This window comes from Mus pahari, chromosome 9 (assembly GCF_900095145.1).
Source record: "Mus pahari chromosome 9, PAHARI_EIJ_v1.1, whole genome shotgun sequence".
Classification (NCBI taxonomy): domain Eukaryota; kingdom Metazoa; phylum Chordata; class Mammalia; order Rodentia; family Muridae; genus Mus; species Mus pahari.
In genome coordinates, this window is record NC_034598.1 from 31,746,007 (window position 1) to 31,764,155 (window position 18,149).

The following is an 18,149-nucleotide window of genomic DNA, read 5'->3' on the forward strand; positions in this document are numbered from 1 at the left end:
GTGCACCAGAGTGGCTTTGAAAGGACTCTCAGGTTTAGGGTGGCGCCTAGTGTGATGGTTACTGTTTTCTCTGTTGGGAAAACAGCTGACAAAAGTCAACTTAAGGATGGGAGGGATTAATCTGACTCATGGTTAGAAGATACAGTCCATCACTATGCAGAAGTCATGGAAACGGACACTTGAGGCAGCTGCTCGCATTGTACCTGCAGTCAGGGGGAAAAAAAAAAGAATGATGCATCTCAGCTCATTTTCTATTTGATTGTTTAATTCATTCTGGTACCTACACCATGGAATGAATGGTCCTGCCCACTTTGGGTAGGTTTCCCCATCTTAAAAAAACCCAGTCTAGGAACTTTCTGAAAGTCATTCCCAAAGGTTTGTTTCCATTGTGATTCCAAATTCCACCCCGTTGACATCCACGATTAATCACCAGAATTTGTTTTTATGCTTCACCTTTGTCAACCTGATAAGATTCAGGATGGTCTAGGAGACAGGCCTGTGGACATGCCTGTGAGAGGCCATCTACATTAGACTGAGGAAGAAAGAAAAACGCCAGATTCGGGTTCCACCATTCCGTGGTTTAGGGACCCAGACTGATAAAAAAGGAGATATCAAGCTGAATATCACTATTCATCTCTCTTTGTTTCCTGATTGCAGACACAATGTGACAAGCCACCTCACTTCTCCTGATGCTGTGGCTTTTTCTCATCACAAACACTCAGACACCCTTTAAGCAGACACTGAAATAAACCCTTCCTCCATCAAGTTACTTTTGCTGAGATATCTTATCCGAGCAAGAGGAAAAATGACTAGTACAACCTTCACACCCCACAGTAATCATTGGGACTGGCTTCTTCCAGTTCCATGTAATGATTCTCTAAAGCTGAAAGGTTCAAATGTCCTCAGTCATAGGCTACAAGAATGAGTATCTCTTTGAAATGGGTGCCCCAGCGCTGCCAGCAGGAATCAGTTCACACTCTTTCCTAAGACCCAGGTAGTCTTATGGATCCAAAGTAGTCTCTTGAACATTGGGGCATCTCCTTGCCCTCACCCCAGCACCAGAACAAAATAAAACAAACAAAATTGCATTTTTATGATATATTTATTTATTTTATGTATATTGAGTACACTGTAGCTGTCTTCAGACACACCAGAAGAGGGCATCAGATCCCATTACAGATGGTTGTGAGCCACCATGTGGTTGCGGGGGAATTGAACTCAGGACCTCTGGAAGAACAGTCAGTGCTCTTAACCGCTGAGTCATCTCTCCAGCCCCCGAATTCTTAATTCTTCCAGCTACCCATCACAGATGAAACATGAATACCTGCTAATAAGAAACACTTCCGTTTCTGGCAGAGTCACCTAGACTTGGTAGGCGTTGGAAATACGTATGTCACACACACAGGAAGGCAACAGTTGACAGAGACCAATGCCTTCGTTTCTGTGTCAGCTCCCAGAAGGGGGTACTGGCAGATCCATCTTCCTAAGAGAGTTAACCAGACTCTCAGTAACTACAGACATCTCCAGAAGTGCCATAGAACCTCCAAGTCAGGCCACTGATTGGAGCTGGCTCATGGGAGCCAGGAGCCAGTTTACATGCAGTTAATTGCCCTGGTAGTCATTGTTGAGGAACACACCCCCATCCTTCATCCTTCCTGCCTCTCCCGGCATGTTCTGTGACCATGACAGGTGCCTACAAAAACATGCTTTGTGTTCCCATTCTAAAGTCTTTTACTGTAACTTAACAATAAAAGCAGGTGCTATTAATTCAGTGGGACCAAAGTCTCGGGCGGCAGCTTGTTCAGAAGTTCCGCCTTCTTATGTCTCTAAAAGCAATCAGCTCCTGTAAATTAAAGATCAGGTATTTCCTACGGGACATACAATAGAGGCCCTTCAGCATCAAGTCGCAGAGCGCTTCTTGGAGTGCTCTTGAATTTTCTTAATCCCAACTGTTTCTAGAAGCACAATTGGGACCCTAGTTTCATCCCTGTCTTTACATGCAGACGTTTGTCTAGTTGACTCGTAACTCCCCAAGCAAATTGCCAGCCTCAGAGCCAGTGTGGGTGGAGTTGGGTCTTATGGTACACGCTGACCCCTGGGACCCAGACCTGAACAGATTTAGTGTGGGCCTCAGAGAATTAAGAAGCTAGCTTTAGTTGGCACGCCTGACTGTTCTGGAAGCCTCTTACTGACTGAGTGGGCAGTACAAAATCACATGATAGCTAAGGGAGCATATGATGATGTACCATCTGTGTGGAAGCAACACTAATATTAAGGGATATACTCTTAAATCATTTTTTCATTCACTCAACAAACATCAGTTGAGCACTTACTGCATGTCAGGTCCCATTCTAGGTAGGACAGGCTTGCCTTTACAAAACTTGCCTTCTAGAAAGAATTAAACAACAGATAGGCAAATATGTCAATAAGATCAACCCAGACAGCACATCCTTAAATGATAAAAGAGAGGTGATATGATGATTCTGGGGAGGGACTAGGGGTTGTTTGCTGTACTGGGCTCCCTTCCCCTGCACTGGTCAGGGCTGGGAAACTGAGCAACCCCCACAGGCTCTTCTCTCTTTGCACCTGGCTTGAAAAGCAACAGCAATCTCAAAATTAAAGGCACTCTATAATCAGCCAACTGCTCTGATTCACCAGAGTTCAAATGGTGTCTGTCTCTATTTCTGAGGCTGTTCACCCATGGCGGCAGCCAGGCCTCATGAGAGCGTGCGTGTTAGAGTCCTTTCCAGAGCTGGCTTCCAGGAGTATTCCTGCTTTCTTCCCACCGTGGGGCACTGGGGCAGGGGATGCCTTGGTCAGTTCGGAGACCTTTAAGGCTGCTGACGAAACAGCTCTCATTTCATCAATCTGAGGTACAGCCAGAGATCCTGAAGTTTCCAGGTCTCTCTGGCTTACTTCAATTGCATCCAGGGATACAGTGGAGGCTGTGGTGTGCCTACATTTGCCTGAATGTGGCTTCTCTAGCCCCCAATGGTACCATTCAGAAGGCTTGGTCCAGAGGCTCAGAAATAGAGCTACATTTGACAAGCATAAGCTTTTGATGCAAGGACCAGCTACTTACTAACTCCTTGAAAGGCTCAATTAAAGCACCAAGGGCTAGAGATTAAATTATTCTTTAATGCCATCTTTACAGAGAAAAGGAAAAATCTAGGTCAGTCCATGTATGAGCTAAACCGTAACTAATGGCCAGCAAGGGGGAGCAGGGGGGATTGTGTGCAGGGCACCATGGGGTCTTTACCTGCTTCCTAATTTAAATATTTAAGCCACCTTTGTTGAAAGGACTTTCACATGGTCCAATTTATGACGGAGCAAGTCAGAGTCTAAGAATCTTCAAATTATCACCTTGCTGTCCCTTCAGCTGTCCCTTTTAGCACTGTTGCTCTTGGTTTCTGGAAGAGAAGGAAGCCCCCTTGCCTCACTGTCATTCTGGGCTCATTCACTCTGTAGTCTTTTTAGAAGACAATGCTGTCATTAAGGAGAAAAATTTCAACTTCAAAAATCATTGCAGAAAATGATCTTCTCCATGTAGAATGTGCCCAAGGGAGATCCTTGGAGGGAAAGCTGTCCAATGTCCCCCACAATGGGAGGACAGCATTGCATGCTGTAAAGCAATTGGCTAAACCTGCCTCTACATTCTCCCCATAATATGATAAATGTAAGGCATAGTAAGTTTGTCTTGGTATCTCACAATGTGATAAATGACAGGAAATGCAATTTGGGCAAGGCCAATAGCACCAGAAAATTGCAAATCTCCAAACAAAATGTTCCTTTCAATCACATAATCAAGTGACTGGAGGGGCATTGGAGATATTACCTAAATTACAGCTAATTTTCCATGTGGACTTGTCTGCACCTCGCTCTGCTGCTGTGCTAGCAAAAGGCAGGCAGATCCAGAAGTCACTCACGGAATGCAGAGCAGCCTCTGTGGCCTTGCTGGCCTTCCTGACACTGCCTGCACACGCTTTGCTCTGCATATCACACATCTGCAGCTGTGCACGCACTGTGGTCCTTGCCAGACAGATGCTGTAGAGGAACCTTGATCACCATGGAGACTGCAGCTGGGGACAGGAATTCTTGTTGTCTTAACAGAGAATAAGAAGACATGGTGGAGATTCTGGGCTTTGGATCAAAACTGTCCAAAAAAAGATCTCTACTCCTTATTAATTTTAAAAGATGGAAATCTCCCGTAAGGTCAACATGGTCGCTGGCTAGACTTATACCTACGGGGAAAAGATGGTGTTAGAAAATGCACCATAAATACGCTGATTTAAATCAGAGGCAGAAACTTGAGTTGGCTTTGGCGTGAACAAGGGTTTGTTATAAGGACACAAGACTATCTCAGAACCCCCAAGACAACGATCCAACAGGGTCTCTGAGCCCACAGAGTGACAGTATATTGTTTTTGCTCTGTGGCTTCACACGCATGGCTTCCCTACTTCCCACAACAGTATTTGTAACAACTCAGTGGGGGAAAGGAGGGGAGAGGATGATGTCCTCAGTTGTCAGGTCTAGTGACCACTTCAGACAATGGTAGCTGACCTCTCCAGAGTCCCAGGACAAGGAATTGGACAAAATGGCTCAGTGGTGAAAAGCACTTGTTGCTCTTGCAGAGGACCCAGGTCCGGTTCCCAGCACCCACCTCAGGCAGTCCACAACCACCTGTCATTCCAGCTCCAGGGAGCCAACACTCACATGCGGTAAACATATATGCATTCAACTATATACATATAGACATAAAATAGTAAACGAATAAATCTTTGCTGGATGGGATAGGATATATGCCTTTGATCCTGGTACTTGAGACTCAGAGGGAGGGGGAACTCTGTGAGGCCAGCCTGGTTAACATAGAAAGTTCCAGCCAGAGGGATACAGTGCTAATCTATCTCAAAGAAAAGACAATTCCGGGGCTGGTGAGATGGCTCAGTGGTTAAGAGCACCCGACTGCTCTTCTAAAGGTCCTTAGTTCAAATCCCAGCAACCACATGGTGGCTCACAACCATCTGTATTGAGATCTGAAGCCCTCTTCTGGTGTGTCTGAAGACAGCTACAGTGTACTTACATATAACAATAAATAAATCTTTGGGCCAGAGTGAGCAGGGCTGGAGCAAGCAGAGGTCCTGAGTTCAATTCCCAGTAACCACATGATGGCTCACAACCATCTGTATAGCTACAGTGTACTCATAAACATAAAATAAATAAACAAATCTTTAAACAAAAGAAAGAAAAGAAAAGACAATTCCAAGGCAAGAATTCTAAGTGGCTTTGGGTCAAGCATTCACCATTGATCCAACCCTTTATGATCAATTAGTTGTTGAGTCATAGAAGATGGTAGCAGGGGCCCGTTCCTAGGGAGAGGGAGTTGGAGCTAGCCATCAAAAGGGTTATTTTGAACTTGAGAAGAACCTTCTTAACGCAATTTCCACACAGTCCTTATTCTATCTGGTTCCCCCAGTCACCCTCCCTGAGTCAGAAAAGCATGGTTTTTTAGGTATGAATCTGTCAGAAGTACTTGTCACTGAGCCCCACCCCAACTCTGTCCTTATCCCAATACTAACTATGTCAACAGTTTCTCAAGTGGCAAAGGACTGTCTCACCATCTCCAGTATAGAAAGCCAGACAATTCCTTGCACCTGCCCCATGTGTGACTCATACTATCAGACCCATACCTAAGTATCAAGGTCAAGGACAGAGCACTTACTTAGATTTGAGATCAGATGTGCCCAGAGGCCATCAAGGAGACTCTGGCTTCATGAAGCATGGCCCCATCACATGTCTCTCATTTTACGGTTTTCCTATTTAAAAAAAAAAAAAAATAGAAAACTACAGGCACTGAACTCGGGTCCCAAAGCACACAGCTAAGGAACACCTGGCACCATGAATGAATTGCAGATGTCTCTGTTTCCTAAAGAAAGGAAACTTCCATGTAGATGGCGCACTCTCACATGCTGACTGCCTCGCTAAAGACCAGCAGTTCCCATCACAATCCCTGCAAGAGCCCAAGGGAAGAGACGGAATTGGTTTCTCAACCCATTGACAGTCTCCGGCAAGTCTGCAGTGTTTACTATTTAAAATTAAACATCTGTTAGAAAGTTCTGTTATTTTATGATTTCTTTTTATAACAACTCCGAAGTCACGATTAATTTTGCTCTCTCCCCGTCAGTATAGCAAGTCACTTGACTTTGGGCCCTGATGGTTGCGGAAGTCTTGGGTTCCCAAAGGAAGAAGATGAGACAAATGTCCCACTTGGATTACTCGTGGTCACTTCTACCCCCTATTTTATAAAACTCCTCCCAGGAGGCAAAACAAACTAGTTTTAACATTTCCTTTTCCTTCCAAATGTCTGCAGCAGTTGAGCATGACTGTGGGTTTATAGTGCCTCCGAAGATTAAAAACAATCCCACTTAAAATGTTCAAATCAAATCCACAAGCCGCCTAATGAGCTGTGAATGTAAATGTAAGTGCTTTACTAAGTGAGCACCCATAAGAGAATTATGCACCCTAAGTAATTACGTGCAGATGCCAACTCTCCGGAGTTCAGTTTGGGACATTTCTCAGCCACCGGGGTGTCTCCTGTTTAGCCTTTAGTGTCAGCTCTCATGTTGGAAACCAGCACTTCTTTCCCCAGCCAGAGTACAACTTGCAGTTTGTTCACGGTGTGAACCCTTCACACTTCCAGTTCCCAAGAGGCCTCTTTTACGTCTCCCCACATAGGGGGAAAGAAGTCAGTCTGCTTGGGCGGAAGCTAACTTTGGGGCACAGTTTCACAAAAATGGACCAAACTGAAGAAGAATAGCTGTCAGGGTTGTTGGGGTCCAAGGTGTCATGCTCTATTCCCACAGGTCCTTGCTAGCATCCCCTCAGCTCATTCTCCCAAAGGCACAAATCTGCCATCTCTGTTCACACTTCCATAAACACCCCTGCTTCTACATTGTACATCCTAGGCACATCTGTCCCTGTCCAGTCTTTTAACTCTAATAAAGCAGATAATTCATGTCTTTGTTCACACAAGTCCCACTCCTTCAGTCCATCTATGGGCAACACTGAGGGCAAGATGAAAGGGCGTCCACTCATCCCATGGGACAGATGAATCTGTACCTGCTGCCAAGAATAGCCAGCTTTAGACCCTTTATGGACCAGACCAGAAGGGGTATTGGTGTGTCTTACTCTGGCATCTTCCTCGTCTCCTGAGCTTAGTTAACTCTTGGCTACAAGTGCAGAGGCATTTTTTAGCTCCTAAGTAGGTTTCCTTCCAGTGAAAATCCCGAGCTCTGTCCATTAACTGTAATTTTTCCTCACCAACCTCTTAAAAAGTTCAAGTTAGAATGTTCATTGTACCAAACCATTGATGCATGCATGTGCCGCTCAACTCAAATGAGAAAGTTTTGTATCCAAAGCTGTGGAAACCTAGTAATTATTTCTCTCAAGACATGCATGGATACATATTTATACACAGAGAAATACATAACACATACATGCATACAGACATACAAACACATACCCCATAACACACAAATAAATGCAGACATACAAATACATAACCATAACATATATATGATACACAGAAAGACTCATAAATGTAGCATGCATAATACACACATACACATACATACATACAACTCAAAGCATAACACACAGAGAGACATAAAAACAACACACATACAAAATATACATATGAAGCACACATGCACATAGCTACACATACAACATACATATGAAGAACACATGCACATAGTGTTATACATACAACACATGTGTAACATGTACATGTACACAGACATACAGACAAAATACATACCAAATATGCATGCACAATACATGTACTGACACAGACAAACAATGAATATGCTCAACACAGAGGGACATATATATAATATACAAATATAACACATGTGCAGAGATTCAACACATTTACTATATACAGACATACATGCAATGAACATTTAAGTAGATATATACAAATAACATAATACACAGCATATACACAGACATGCATATAACATGCATGTACTACAGACATAAATACCACATACATACATACATACATACATACATACATACATACCAACATACATACAACACACACATACACAGAGAGAGAGACTTATGTGAGCAGGGTCCTGGCTTGTGGCCTCCTCCCACCAGAATTACCATGATGATCATCATGGGAAATTCCCACCATGCCTCACTATCAACTCATTTTCTCAGGGAACTGAGATATTGCTATGCTTCCTCTCTAGAGAAAGAGAAAGATTATCAGTGAACCTCCTAACTCTCTGAAAAGCAACCTCACTCTAGAGACTCAAAAATTCCAGTTCAGGGTCTTAAAATAGCTCTATATTTAAAAATTGCTCTGACTGATGACATGGGGCTGATGTAAACCCACTGAAAATCCCCAGGACTTCCCTTCAGTGGTATTACAAATGAAATCCACGTCCTCAAGCCTGCAGCGTGCAACTGGCTTCAGGGCTCCCTTCTTCAAAGCCAGCATGAATTCCCTAGCCCAGTGACCAGCCTATGCTCTCTCTCTAACTCCTTCCCCATTGAAAAAACCTACCTCTGGGTCTACACCTTAGTTTACACCCTCACTGCAGTACAGCAGCCCATTCCTAGTCTACCTTTGCTAGTTCAACAATTCAAGTCTTACTTCTTCCTGAAGCATCTCAAAACATGCCAATCCATGCTGTTTACACTACCTTTTTTATTGGATGGTTTCTTATTTACATTTCAAATGTTATCCCCTTTCCTTGTTCTTCCCCCCAGTCTCCAAAACCCCTTATCCCTTCCTCCCTCCCCTTGCTTCTATGAGGGTGCTCCCCCGCCCATTCACCAACTCCTGCCTCCCCACCCTCGAATTCCCCTACACTGGGGCATCTATGGAGCCTTCACAGGACCAAGGGTCTTTCCTCCTGTTGATGCCCAACAAGGTCCTCTGCTACATATGTGGCTAGAACCATGGGGTCCCTCCATGTGTACTTCTTGGTTGGTGGTTTAGTCTCTGGGAGCTCTGGGGGGGGGGGCTGGTTGGTTGATATTGTTGTTCTTCCTACAGGGTTACAAACCCCTTCAGCTCCTTTAGTCTTTTCTCTAACTCCTCCATTGGAGAGCCTGTGCTCAGTCTAACGGTTAGCTGCAAGCATCCACCTCTGTATTTGCAGGAGCTGGCAGAAACTCTTAGGAGACAGCCATATCAGGATCCTGTCATCAAGCACTTCTCGGCATCCACAATAGTATCTGGGTTTGGTGACTGTATATGGGATAGATCCCCAGGTGGGGCAGTCTTTGGGTGGCCTTTCCTTCGGTTTCTGCTCCACACTTTGTATCCATATTTGCTCCTGTGAGTATTTTGTTCTCCTTTCTAAGAAAGACAGAAGCACCCACACGTTAGCCTTCCTTCTTCTTGAGTTTCATATGGTCTGTGATTTATATCTTGGGTATGAATTATATCTTGGGTATTCTGAGTTTTTGGACTAATATCCACTTCGGTGAGTGTATACCATGTGTGTTCTTTTGTGATAGGGTTACCTCACTCAGGGTGATATTTTCTAGATATATCCATTTGCCTAAGAATTTCATGAAGTCATTATTTTTAATAGTTGAGTACTATGCCATTGTGTAAATGTACCACGTTTTCTGTATCCATTCCTTTGTTGAGGGACATCTGGGTTCTTTCCAGCTCCTGGCTATTATCTATAAGGCTGCTATGAACATAGTGGAGCATGTGTCCTCAATACATGTTGGAGCATCTTCTGGGCATATGCCCAGGAGTGGTATTGCTGGGTCCTCAGGTAGTACTATGTCCAGTTTTCTGAGGAACTGCCAGACTGATTTCCAGAGTACTTGCACCAGTTTGCAATCCCACCAACAATGGAGGAGTGTTCCTCTTTCTCCACATCCTCAACAATATATGCTGTCACCTGAATTTTTGATCTTAGCCATTCTGACTGGTGTGAGGTGAAATCTCAGTGTTGTTTTGATTTGCACTTCCCTGATGAATAAGGATATTGAACATTTCTTTAGGTGCTTCTTGGCCACTAAATATTCCTCAGTTGAAAATTCTTTGTTTAGCTCTGTACCCCATTTTTAATAGGGTTATTTGATTCTCTGGAGTCTAACTTCTTGAGTTCTTTGTATATATTGGATATTAGCCCTCTATACGATGTAGGATTAGTAAAGATCTTTTCCCAATCTGTTGGTTGCTATTTTGTCCTATTGACAGCATCCTTTGCCTTACAGAAGCTTTGCAATTTTGGAATAACAAAAAACCCAGGATAGTGAAAAGTATTCTCAACAACAAAAGAACTTCTGGGGGAATCACCATCCCTGATTTCAAGCTGTATTACAGAGCAATAGTAACTAAAAACTGTATAGTATTGGTACAGAGACAGGCAGGAAGATCAATGGAATAGAACTGAAGACCCAGAAATGAACCTGCATGCCTATGGTCACTTGATATTTGACAAAGGAGCTAAAACCATCCAGTGGAAAAAAAAGACAGCATTTTCAATAAATGGTGCTGGTTCAACTGGTGGTCAGCATGTAAAAGAATGCAAATAGATTCATTCTTATCTCCTTGTGCAAATCTGAAGTCCAAATGGTTCAAGGACCTCCACATAAAACCAGATACACTGAAACTAATAGAAGAGAATGTGGGAAAATAGCCTCAAGCACATGGGCACAGGGAGAACTTCCTGTGCAGAACAGAACACCAATGGCTTATGCTCTAAGATCAAGAATCGACAAATGTGACCTCATGAAATTGCAAAGCTGTTTATCCTACTAATGAAATCAATGCATGAAAAAAACCAGTGTAGACCAAGAGCAAGACACCATCTCCCTTCCCTGCCCCGCAGCACCACAGTAACCCCTCATTGGTCTTTTCTCATACACCTCCAGTTGCTTGTCTATGAGTAGCATTGCCATATTTAGCAAATAAAAAAATCTAGGACCCTCATGAAATATTTTAGGCATACTTGCAAAAAAGAAAATTATTCATAGTTTATCTAAATGTCAAACTTACTAGGGTATCTACACTTTATCTGGCAGTATCTGGAAATCCTACACAAGGTTCCATGCTCTTTAATCACCAATCAATTTGAGCGACATGAAAGGTGTCGGGGGGAGGGGGTGTTTGCCCATGCCCAGAAGTTTCTGGAAGAGCATAGTATGAGTCACCGACTCTCCAGTGCTTTGAGATAAGTAGGCAGCATCTCCAAGTTTAAGTTGGCTCAGAAAGCAAAAGCTTGCTGAAAAAAAATACATTCTCTCTTCTTTCTCAAATTAAGGAAAAAAATTAAAGACTTTAAAACTAAACACACACACACACACACACACACACACACACACACACACACAAAACTTCTAAGCCTCACCTACAGCCTTGCTTTCCACAGATGTCTCATAAAAGGAGCATATAAAGACCCAGTAACCAATTCACATAGATCCCTTACCAGTTACCCTCCCCCTGGTCATGTATACAAGGAGAGCAAAGACAGTTTCCTTATTACTTGTGCTGTTGTTTAAGAGACTCTATATATCTGGGTAGTGTAAAATTCCTCCCCAACCCCACTTCCACATGTTTCTCTCCACTTAGTCAAATGGCATGCCATTTTTGCTTTCCACAATTGTCCACATATGTGGGAGGGTGCTGTCATATTATTCTCCTGGGTATAGACCCTCTTATCTGCTGAAATTGGGTGTTATATAAGATTGTTGCCTACATTAAATTGAAGGAGAAAATCAATAGTCTGTTAGAGAGCTGTGAGCAGTAGATAGCAAACAGAAGCCAGGTCCAGAAGAGACCCATCTCATAGTAGGGAGGGAGAGAGGGAGGCAAGAAGGGAGAGAGGGAGAAAGGGAGATAGGGAGGGAGGGAGGGAGGGAGGGAGGGAGGGAGGGAGGGAGGGAGGGAGGGAGGGAGGGAGGGAGGGAGGGAGGGAGGGAGGGAGGGAGAGAGGGAGGGAGGGAGAGAGAGAAAGAGAGTTAGCCTGGGCTCTTCCATGACCCCAGTACCTCCGTTTCCTCTTCTGAAAAATGAGAAAGCCCGGTCTGAGAATCTATAATGCCCCTCCAGCTTTAGGGCTTCATAATCTCAAGTAAGATTTACATGGAGGCCAAGTGAGGATTTAAACTCGACTAGAGGAAGTAAGATAAATGCCCCACTTACAGCAAGTGGCTCTGCTGCATGATAAACACAGCTTCCTCACAAAGATAATGGAAAAGTACCACAGACTCTCCAAAATGGTTTATTTACCCCAGCCACAGCAAGGAGCCAAGGAACGGGAAGAATTGGATTGCTTTCCTTCCTGTTTTGATCCAAGACTAAGGTGTGACAATTAAAAATAAATAAACAAAAGAGAAATGGAGTGAGATGAGGAGAGAAAAGTGAGCTCCCTGGTGCTAAGTGCATTGTCCTGGCATTTTCCATTTCACAGCGTGTCAACTGGCATCCTAGACTAGCGTTCTCATAACACTTTCCCCTAAATCCCTCTGTCCTGCATCCTAATGTGAACCTTCTGTAGAAAGGCAATGCAAACCTGCACAGGAGCTTGGAATCCACTAGTCGGGTGGCTGGAGAGATGGCTCAGTAAATAACAGCACTTGTAATTCAGTCCTGAGGACCAGATTTCAGGATCCCAAAACTCACATCACACAAGCATCTGTCTTCCCAGTTCCACTGGACCCCCACCCCATCTTTCGACCGCCATGGGCACCTGCAAACACACGTGTACGCACACTCACACAGACACAGGCATACGCTTGCCCAAATAAAATTAAAAGATGCTTTAAAATGCTCATCAGAAAGCTTTCATCAAAATCTCCTCCATTCCTAGAAAGGAAGAAATCTTAAGTTAAAAGGAGGACATTATCCTGCTTTCAAAAAGCCACAATAGGAGTTGGAAAGATGATCCAGCCATTAAGAGGGCTTATCACTCTGGCAGAGGATTCAGGTTCCATTCCCAGCCCCACATGGTAGCTCACAATCTCCTGTAAGTCCGGAATCCAGTGCCCTCTTTCTGGATTTATGGGCATCTATACACACATGGTGTACATAAATCCATGCAGACAGTTTTACATGTGCATACCATGTGCACACACACACACACAAATCTTGTTTATGTTTCTAAAAAATATCTTTAAAGGGCAACAACAAATATCCATTCTTGAAGTGGTGGGGAACGCATGTAGCTAAAATAAACTGGAAGGATGGTGGAGCCTATTTAGTTAACTCAAGATTCACAGGTTTTTGAGAACAAACTTTTCTCATTCTGTCCCACCCATTTCTCTAGGAGAATCCCCATCTGTGGAAGAGCGCTTCGTGATCTCTCACAAATATCAGTTTCCAAATAAGCATTTTATGAAGTGAGAATCAATAGGGTCTCACAGCTCTCTAGAGGAGCTGTATGTCATCTTCAGCTAACTATCTACTGTTATTGTTTTCCCCGCTGAGCATTTGGTAAAATACATTCAATTCTCTTACAACTATAATAGCATTGTTATACGGCAGACAGGGACTTGTGGGAGTCATACCACCCATCCCCTCGCCCCAGGCAAGTCCACATTTGAGCTACAGCAAAAACAGTGGAACAGAATACCGGCCTAAAAGATCCCACAGTCAAGAGATACAAAGGCCCAGAAATACCCTTATGAAAGTACTCCACTGGAGGTGGGGTCATTCGCATGGCTACGTTTCTTGGCACGAAAGAACTAAGAATATTCTGGAATTCCTTTATAGCCAAAGACTCCCTAGTCTAACATTCCCAAAACATGAATTCCCCTGCATGTCCCTGGGTACTAAGCCCTGGAATGGGTCTGCAGACACACATTTTATAAAACATTGGTTTTAGCCAAATCAAGCAAGTTTCTTTTTAGAAACTACCCTGGATCTCCAACATGTCCACTCTTCCCTCTTCCCTCCATTGTATATGTCCTCTGCCACCACCATCAGGGTCACCATGGGCCCATCAGTTATCCTTCTTGGATGTAGTTCCCATATCAAACATCCCACTAGCTAGGTAGTGGTGGTGGACACCTTTAATTCCAGCACTCAGAAGACAGAGGGAGATGGATCTCTGTTAACTCAAGGCCAGCCTGGCCTATAGAGTGAGTTACAGAAGAGCCAAGGCTACACAGAGAAACCCTGTCTCAAAAATACAAAATAAAACAAACAAACAAACAAAAATTCCTCTTTCAGGAAAGCCGTCCTGGGTTCCCTAGACAAGTATTGGCAACATATAATCCTTGAATCAATCTAACCCACCATGTGTTTTAGCTAGCCCCACAAGCTAAGACCATTTTTTCAAAAAGTTGAGGATAAAGTTAAATTTAAATTAATTTACATGGAGCTGAAGAGATAGCTCAGTAGTTAAGAGCATTTGTTCTTGCACAAGACTGGAGTTCATTTCCCAATATCTATGTGGGATGAATCACAACCACCCATAATCCCCATGCTGGGAAGATCTCATGCCCTCTTCTGGCTTCCGCAGATAACCACACTCACATGAACAAACCCACACAGAGACACAGAAGATTAAAAATAAAATAAATCAGAGATGGAAAGATGGCTTAGCAGTTAAGAAAGTCCCAGCTACTTTTTTATTGTTCTGATGAGACACCAGGGCCAAGGCAAATTTCTGAAGAAAAATGTTATTGGGAAGCTTTTGGTTCCAGAAGTCCATGACCATCAAAGCAAGGAACATGGCAACAGGTAAGAATGATGCTGGGGTAGCAACTGAGGTCTTACATCCATATCTACAAGTAAGAAGCATGAGAGAGCTAACTGGGAATGGTGAGAGCTTTTGAAGACCTCAAAGCCTACAGCCATGTGGCATCTCTCTTTTGATGAAACCACACTTGCTAATCCTTGCCAAACAGTTCCACCAATTAGGGACTAAGTATTCAAATATATGAGTCTAGCGGGTTGGGTTGGGTGGAATTCTCATTCAAACCACCACAGAATGTATACTGTTCTTGTAGAGAAGCCAAATTCAGTTCTCACATCTCCTGTCACATAACTTACCACTGTCTTTATCTCCAGCTCTATCTATGGTTAAGTACAGGTCATCTGTGGACACCTGTACTCATTTTCAAACAAACACACACATACACACACACATACACACACACACACACACACACACACACACACACATTATGTTGGATCCGTATCTCAATACTCATAAGTAAAGCTTTATTGTAACAAAGCCAGTTGTGGTTTGTGATCTGTTTCCACATGAAAAAAAAAAAAAAAACAAAACAAAACATCATTGCATAGAATAGCAAAGACCATTTGGCCTATGGAATCAAAATATTTACTCACTATCCCCTTACAGAAAAAAATAGAAAAGAAAAACAAAATATTCACACTGGTCCTTTATAGTATGTGTAGCCACAGGCTTTTCCACCCATGCCCAAATTCACAAAATAACAACTCTGAGACTGAATTCTTATGAAACGATGCTTAGGCCATATGCCTTGACTTGTTCCCACTAGCTCATAACTCAACTATCTTGTTTGTTCTAAGTCCCGCCACGCTAGTTACCTCTCCTTCAGCTTCACATGAGCATCTCCATCAGGGTTCAGAGTAAATCCTCTTCTCATGCCTGGCTATCCCCGAATTCTCTCTCCCTGCTGGAACTCACGCCTCCTATTTCCTGTCTAATCAGATAGGCCAACACCTTTTTTGATTGACAGGTAATGCTTCCAGACAGTACACAAGAGATCCTCTCTACAGGTATGAGCTCACAGCACTAGACCCCTCTCTTCATAAAGTCACATGTCACATGTAAATTCTACACTTAGATGATTATATTAGTAGCAGCTCTCTCCTCCCTGCACTGTGAACTGGATGAGGAGAAAGCTCATGTCTGTTCATTTTTATAACCTCATCCCAAAGAGAATCTGATACTCAGTGGTGGTTTTACTAAATACGGATTGATGAGTTCATAAGCACACAGCCCTGAAACGCCAACTAAGTTTATATCCCCCAGCTGGTAGGTGCATCTTTCTTTTCAAACAGAGTTAGCCTGCAGAGTATTTTAGCAAAGTGATGTTATAAACTGAGACCAAACCCGCAAAGTGTTCTTCGTTCAAAAGAACGTTTGACCCTGAGGAGTCTGAAGGACACCCCCCCCCCATAATACCCTTTAGTGGTCTATAGGATTCTACAAGATCAAGAAAGGCAGCACCCAGAATATTCAAATAGACTAGGTGCTAGCCAGGAAAGTCAGGGTCCCAGAGCACAGCTGAAGAATCAAAAACAGATAAGCAAGGAAAGAGGGATGAGGTGAAATCCCCAGGTTGTGTGAAACATCACATCTCAAAGGAAGAGCTTTGTCACATCTGTCGCACTCTTGACTTGCCTTCTGGCTTCTTTCCCATTCCTACCTAAATCACTGCTTTTCTCAGCAGGCAATACTTACAAGGTTCAACACCAGACTCGAGCATTACCAAGGGCTTATAGACCTGTGTCAGCAAGATGTCATCTCCCAGCCTTTCCATGCAACTGCACTGGGGAGTTTCCACTGGCCTGGTTCCCTGATTCAACATGAGAATATGGGCCTTCCAAAGAAGCCCAGAGTGAAAGTACCTGGCCACTCCCCATTGGGAAATAATCAGGTCCTTTCATATCCTTTCACCAACAAAGAGCATGTCTTATCACTGATTGGCTGTGGCACAAGACCTTCAGGTGCTGTGGTGACATGTCAGACAGTGAACACCATTCTTCACATTGTGGCATTTGCTGTGTTGTGGGGAACATCCACACTGATGTACATAATAACATAAACCAGAAACTGCTGGAGCGTGGTAAGGACACTGGAGGAAAGCTAGAGGCCACTGGGAGTATTCATAAGGGACAAGAAGACAGAACAAAGGGGTAACACTGAGCTGCGATCTAAAGAATAGAGGCTTTCAAGCAGCAACTCGTCTAGCACAAGTTTGGCCCTGACATTCTCACCTAAATCTCCAGGTGCTGATGACTTCCGATGATCTCTAAACTGGAAGTAGCAGTAGCCGATACGAAAGCTCTAGAGCGCTGGTGTTGAGCATTGGGTTGCTTCCCTTAACGCTGCCACCAGGATGGCTTGGTAGCACTAGGATTGCTTGGTAGGAGTCTCCACATTCTTTGGACAAGTTTGCCATAAATTTCCATGGCTTTTATTTCATAGGTGGGACCCTCAAAGAGAAAGGAAGTGAGATTGCAAACAAGGTTGTTAGGACATTTTCTCCCTTCTGAAAATATTGCAGAAATTAGCTGTTTGTTCCGGAGCCATTGACCTCTGAGCCCAGGAAGTCAACTGATGGACTCTGTCCTGTATAATTTACAATTTAATTTATTTTAATGTAATATAATTTAATTTAATGACCACATAATTTATTAACAAGCAACATTCACCTGGCCCTGTCCAGAGTACCATCTAGACACAGGGCCCGTCTCTGAGGGGAGGGGTATGCCTGAGGAGACATGTGATCTTTCTTTAAAATGAGGACAATAAGCCAGAGAGAACAGAGAAACAAGGATTCTGTACTCCACTGGGTCAATAGGCACTAAAGGGATTATGGGGTGGGTGCTGCCTCTTTAGAAAGTCCCAAGTTAGTACAAGCTTTCCAAGAATTTAATCTGTTTGGGTAAGTCTCACACACAGACACACACAGAGATCGATGCAGCTAAGCTATGGATCAAACATAAATCATACAACCCACAGCCCAGGACTAGTGTAGTTGGGAAGGACTCGGTGACAACATTATTGAGCGTTTACAATATCTATGTACACACAAACATATATCAGCAGCTGCTAACATTTTCAAAGCTCTTGTTAACGCTTCAGACACAGTGCTAAATGCTTTTAGCACATTATCTCTCTGAGATCATCAGAGAGATGCTATCAGAAGACGAAGAAATGAAGAAAGAGAAGTCAAATTCCCGGCCAAAGCTTCGCAGCTAACATGTGGGAGAGCTGAAACTGGAGCCAAGCTCTGTTTAACCACTAATAGACTGCACATCAATCAAATCTGAAGAGAGTGAGCTTAGGGTGTTTTCGTGCATCTCAAGACAAGTAAACCTCTTCATCCCAGCTTGTTAACTAGCACCTACAAAAGTTAACTAGCACCCACAAAAGTTAACTAGCACC